The following is a 6,871-nucleotide window of genomic DNA, read 5'->3' as shown; positions in this document are numbered from 1 at the left end:
GGACGGGGAGTGATAGCAGGGGAAGTGGAGTAGTGCAGTGTGGTGTGGGGTGCAGCACGGGGTCAGGCAGGTGTGCCCTGACACTCATCTCTTGTTCTTCTTTCTGTCCTTTTGTTCCTTTGTTCTTTGTTCTATCTTTATCTACACGGACGACCTTTCCCCATATCTATGTATTATTGACCCGCCTGCAATGCGCTGTAGGAGAAATAATGGTCACACTATGGAAACCCATTATGGAAATATGCCAGATAAATCACAAAACCCCATACGACAAGTAGATATGAGAAAATAGAAGGACCTGAATTTTAATGAATTTTAACGAGATTTTACGAATTATTACGACTACATACGATAAAATGGAAGAAAGAAAATTAGCAAAAATACTTCAAGCTTAGCATCAACGAGACGGAATTCTCGGGGGAATTTATAGCAAATACTAAACCAAGAATTAGGACAATCGACCAAGATTTGACTATAAAAACAGCCAGAGAACCTCCACGGAAACTACTTTCCCATGTCCACACATGTAGCTGAGGATGGAAGTACCACGGAACAAGGATTCCTCAGGAACTAATGCAAAATTCAAAGTCGTGTTTATAATAGAAAATGTAGATGTCCCCCAAACGGACCCAATGAAAGTAATTACAGGGAAACTACCCATAAACGACAGAGATATGACTAAAACTCCCGGAAAACGAGGACAACGTTTAAAAAGCAAGCGCGAAGAACAACCAGTAACGACCGAGACGAGCTTAATAGCCCATTCGGAAGGAAGGGATCTAATCTTAATCCACCCAAATTTTCATAATAAAAGGATCACGCATTAATGAGATATCTAATAACGGGAATAGCGACATCAAAAGTCCGGACTCAGGGAAAAGACGATGTTTACGAAGGATCCATAATTAAAACATACAACGAAATTTACACGGAAATTATGAAAAATAGGGAACTATAGTTATGCAAATTTTCAGCCCAAATGGTCCAGCCGTTGTGAAGTTATTATACCAATGACAGGAATATAGAAATCCGCATCATGTTAAATGACATGTGAGGGTGGCAATGCGAAGGGAACCGGCCATCGGAACCGAGATCTGCACTTCGGCAGATCGCAAAGACCAATTTCCGTCCAAATAAGGAAGAGCCCGGTCAAAACAAAGCATGGAAAGTGCAAAACAACCTTAGATCATGAGGGAAAAATCTGAAATAAATCACGGAAGCCCATATGAAGGATATAAACACCTGCGCATACCATAAATCCCGAACAATTAAACAGAAACAGCGCCTGCATACGAACAACTATGGGAATGACGCACTGTCAGGGCACACCCACCTGACCCGGCCCCACCTGACCTGGTGCCCCACCATCTGCTCCTCCTGACCTCCCCCCTCTTCTGTCATATCCCGGAATCCCGACCCTGCGCACTCCCACCACACCACACCTTCCTAACAACTTCACCATCCCCTACACCATGCCTCTCCACTCCCCAAGTCACCTTCCTTCCTGACTGTCTCAGCTCCGGCCTGGTTGTGGCACACCAAACCTTGGCTACTCCCATCCCAGAAGCTCAGCCCCGAGTCGGAACATTCGGAGACTCCGGATTGCTCCGATATCCCGACGGACCTCTGACATCCCGTGACATACCCCTAAACCATTCCTCCACCCATTTCATTTATTGGAGTCACCCAACATCCTTCGGATACGCAACTCCGCTTTCAGAGCTACCTGCATCCTTCAGTGACCCCTCTCTCGTCATCTCTTATTAGTCACCTTCCATTCTTAGCATGACTATCTTCTTCTTACCATTCAGTCAGCTAACCCCCTCTTACCCATTTCTCGTTCCCATTCATTCTCTGGCCTCTTACTTTGCCCTCCTCGACCCGACACCTCGGTTCCCCGATAAAGATATCGTTCGGAACCTTTCGGTATCTCTCGGTATCATTTGGTGTTCTTTATTGTCATTCGGACTTTGACTAAGTCCTTTCCCATTCTCCCTTATAAATACCTGTAGATTAGAACCTGTAGTTTTCCTCAGTTCTAATCTCGACTAAAATGCTACCCCAAGTCTGTAGGGAATGGATGTGTGGTGATGTGTGCTGTGCACGCTTTCTTTATTCTTTGTTTATTACTCTTTATTTCTCGATGTAAACAATGTATATAAATTGCGGGGAAGGGTGAAACAGGTTTTCACTCTTCTCCTCCCCTGTCGAAATAAAGCTCTATACTGCCTAACTTCTGACAGCTTGAGGATAGCAAGAGTCAACACCAAGGTTGGAACCTCAACCGACCTTACAAAGTCCCTCTGAGTGAATCCCAGCCCCTTCCTACAAGATACCTCAGACATAAGAAATACAAGGACTAACTGAGACGTAATGGAGGCACAGCGCTCCCTCCGAGTCGCTGAGGCCACATCCTCCTTAGAGCCTCTTGTACCATCCAGCAGAACCGGGCTTCCTGGGGAAGCTTCAGTCCACTACCGGAGCTCCCGGATCCCATCTAGTTGAGCCCCTGCCTGCATTCGGACTCACGCATTTTCCCCCATGTGTCAGGGACTCGTCCGGGGTCGAGGGGGTCCGGGTATAACGTCCGGGACCGAGAGCCTGGCGGGGGGCGGATCGGGCGTGCGTACTGACAGGCCCGATGTGGGACAGCGGTCCCTGGCCACTTAGACTGAAGTGGAAAGTTGTTATTATTATTAAAGGAGAAATATTGTACTACTTACCTGAAGTGGAAAGTTGAGAAGAAGGCTACTTCTTCGGTTCCCACTTCAGGTTCGTTTATATACATGCGGCTTGGATCACATGACGGGTGCCACGTCACCCTCGCACACAGCCGTAACCACCCGGGTGTCTCCGTGGGAGATCCCGAGGGTATCCGGTGCAGGCGCGCGTGCTGGGCACAGCGGGAAGTCGCCCGAGGTGCCCGGGCCGGGTACATGGTGGGCGCGCTGCAGATGGGTCAGTTGTACATTGATACAGAGAAAGTCGTCCGTGTAGAATAAAGAGAGAATAAAGGAGAAGTAAGATAAGGAGAAACTGAGGAGGGGAGGATGAGGGGAAGAAGGGAAAGGGGGAGGAGGTAAGGAGGGGTGGACCGGCGGGGTACCGGGTCAGGTTGGGCCGGGTGGAGCCGGGTCAGGCGGGTGTGCCCTGACACACACCGGATGACCTCCCACATACCGGACGCTTGTCAGGGATGGCTCAAGGAAGGCAGGGGTAGCGGCGTAGTGCTCGGCGCTAGTGGCCTGGGCAGCGGTGGGGCGGTGGGACCGTATAGTGGGCAGCCCTCACTCGGGCTTACGTCCCTGTGTGGCTTCTTAGGCTGAAGTGGGAAATGTATTGTTATTAGGGTGGGAAGCTAGACTAAACTAGGGTACTTGCCTGAAGCGGGAAATGAGAAGAAGGTTACTTCTTCGGTCCTGCTTTGGCTTAGTTTATATACATGTGTGAACGGGTCACGTGGGGGTGCCATGTCACCCTCGGACGAAGCTGGGTTACTGCGGGTGGCTCCATGGTCGATCCTGAGTGTTGGAGGGGAGATACAAGTAGGAGTGCACAGTGTGTCCGGCGTTGCAGTGCCCCTACGGGGTGCTCAGCGTCGGATGCGTCCATGCTACAAGTGTAGGAAAGAAAGAGAGGTCGTCCGTATAAAGATAGAAAAAGAAAAAGAGAAGAAGGAAAGAAGAGAGAATGAGAGGATGAGGGAAAAGGAAAGGAGGTGGCGGCGGCGGCGGCAGCGTGCCCTGACATCACCCCCCCCTTAAGCCGCTTCACCTTGAAGTGGCTAGAGGGTTCCCTCGTTCTCTCCCCGGGGCATCTGGGTGCGCTCTGTAGAACTCCTCGATCCGGTTGTGCACATTGGCCAGGTTGTCAAGGGGGAGCCATTCATTCTCGGAGTTTGGCCAGCCTGTGAACTTTACCAAATACCAGAGCTTCCTGCGGCGCCAGCGGGAGTTGAGGACCTTCTCAACTTCGTACTCTTCCCCCCTGTCTATGATTTCGGGGCCTGGGCGAGGGTCGGCGGGTCATTCGGCAATCTCATCTGGGCGGTGGGGTCGGACATTCGTTACTGACACCACTGGGTGGACTCCCTTTTGCTGTGCTGTAAGTTGGAGCTTGACGGCGGCGGGGGATACAACCTTGAGAATTTTAAAGGGGCCTGTCCATTTGTGATCTAGCTTCTTGGTTGGGCGGTCCGTGGTGTAGTTTTGGGTGCTGAGCCAGACTTGGTCACCCTCTTTGTACTCAGGCACCGCTTCCCGATTCCGGTCATAGTAGCAGGCCATCTCCTCTGCTGCGTGCTCGAGCGCTGCTTTCGCCTCCTCTTGCATTTTCATCATCCTTGAGGTGAATGCATCTGCAGCTTCGACTTCTGATGTGCATGTAGGTTCTGTCCCCATTCTGGGGTGCTGGCCGGTGTCAAGCTCGAAGGGGGTGTGGCGGGTGGATGCATGGATGCAGTTATGATGGGAGAACTCCGCTAGCAGGAGCCAATCTGCCCAGTCGTCTTGGCAGTGGTTGACAAACACTCGGAGGTATGCTTCTATCTCTTGGTTTACCCACTCCGTCTGTCCGTCCGTCTGTGGGTGGTAGGGTGTCGAGGGGGTCAATTTGACCGCTAGCAGGGCTGCCAGTTCTTTGGAGAACTGGGAGACGAAGGCGCTCCCTCTGTCGCTGAGAATTTCCTCGGGGAGGCTGTGATGCCTCCAAACATGTTCGAGGAAAAGTCAGGCGATTCCTGCCGAGTCCACCGTCGTGACTGTGGGGATTGCATGGATGCGTTTGGAGAGGCGATCTACTACAACCAGGATGGCATTGTAACCTTTTGATTCGGGGAGCTCTCCGATCATATCTACAGAGATTACCTGCCAGCAGTGGGTGGGGATCTTGTTCGGCATGAGTTTCCCCACCTTCCGTGAAGGGAATGATTTGACCCGGTTGCAGGCATTGCACCCCACTACGTAGCGGCTCATGTACTCTGCCATCCGGGGCCACCAGTAGTCATGGGAGACGAGTTCCAGGGTTTTCCATCGCCCTGGGTGCCCTGTCGCCCGCGTGTTATGGTGTAGCCGCACCAGGTCGTGGTGGAGCTGCATGTCTTTCGGGACGTACACCTTTCCTCAGTAGAGGACCAGCTCTCCATCTTTGCTCCACTCATCTGACCTGAGCGTCCCATCTCCTAGTTCCTTCAGTGCCTTCACCACTTTCTCGTCGCGGTCCTTCGCCGTGTGTATCCTCTCCAGGATGGTCATCTCTTCTCCCTCCACTGTGACGGCCTCAGTTGTGCAGGCTTCGAACCACTCTGGCTGCAAGAGGGTCAAGCTTTCGTTGTTGTCTTTCCCTTTTGGGTGGTCGGCGCGGCGTGAGAGGGCATCCGGTTTCCCCATGAGCTTCCTTGGGCGGTGGATGAGGGTGAAGTGGAACCGGGATAGGAAGAGTGACCATCGTGCTTGGCGGCAGTTCAGCCGCTGTGCAGTGCGGAAATAGCCCAAGTTGCGGTGGTCGGTGTAGATATCGACCTTCTCTTCCGCTCCTTCTACAAAGTGGCGCCACTCTTCTAGTGCTCGGACTATTGTGAGCATTTCCTTATCGTAGATTTCGTAGTTTCGTTCTACCTCAGTGAAGCTTTTGGACATGAAGGCTATGGGGTGGAATTCGCCATCAGCTTGGAGCTGGGACAGGACGGCGCCGGTGGCGAAGTTGGAGGTGTCGCACTCGAGTTTGTAGCGGCCGCTGTCAGTGGGGAAGGCAAGGACAGGGGCGGAGGTGATGGCTTTCTTAAGAGCGTTGAAGGCATTTTCTTCACTCTCCCCCCATTCCCAGACCTTCGCTTTGCGGGTTAGCACATGGAGCGGGCACGCTGTCTCGGAGAAGTCTTTGATGAAGCGGCGGTAGAAGTTTACGAAGCCTAAGAAGGACTGCACTTCTTTCACCTTCGTCGGCGTCGGCCAGTCGAGGACTCCTTGGATTTTCACCGGGTCCATGGCCACGTTGCCTTCAGAGATGACAAGTCCGAGGTACTCGATGCGGTGTCGCTCGAACTTGCACTTCTCTGGTTTGAGGAAGAGTTTCCTCTTCCACAGCGTTCCCAGCACTTCCCGCACGACCTTCCGGTGTTCCTCTAGGGTGGAAGTGAAGATCAAGATGTCGTCCATATAACAGATGACGACTTCTCGGTCAATGAAATCCCGAAGAATGTCGTTCATCATGGTTTGGAAGGTTGCTGGGGAGTTGCACAGTCCAAAGAACATTACCATGGGTTCGAACAGGCCTTGGTTGGTCGCGAACGCTGCCTTCCACTCATCGCTGTCTTTGATCCGCACGTTGTTGAACCCCCAGCGCAGATCTAGCGCTGAGAAGTACTTTGCATTTCGAAGGCGTGCAAGGATGTTGGAAATGAGTGGGAGGGGGTATGAGTTCTTGACCGTTATCTCGTTGAGCTTTCGGTAGTCCTGAACCAGGCGCAGGGACCCGTCCTTCTTCTTGACGAAGAATACGGGGGCGCCCATCGGCGACTTTGATGGGTGTATGCATCCGTTCCGCAGGTTCTCGCACAGGAACTCGTCTAGTTCCTTCTGTTCCGGCCGGGATAGGGGGAACGTCTTGCCTCTGGGTAGCTTGGCGTCGGGGGGTCAGGTCAATGGCATGGTCCCAGGGCTTTCGTGGGGGCAGCACGTCAAAGGCTTCTTTTGAGAACACATCCTGGAAGTCCCTGTAGTGCTTGGGTACTGTCAGGGCACACCTGCCTGACCCGGCCCCACCTGGCCCCACTTCACCCGGTACCCCGCCACCCGGCCTTCCCTACCTCCTCCCCCCTCTTCTTTCTTTCCTTCTTTCTCCATTCCACTCCCTCTTTACTTATTTCACCTTC

Source organism: Cantharellus anzutake (genome assembly GCF_015039405.1).
Source record: "Cantharellus anzutake strain C23 chromosome Unknown EI90scaffold_2, whole genome shotgun sequence".
Lineage (NCBI taxonomy): Eukaryota > Fungi > Basidiomycota > Agaricomycetes > Cantharellales > Hydnaceae > Cantharellus > Cantharellus anzutake.
This window is presented reverse-complemented; position numbering follows the sequence as displayed.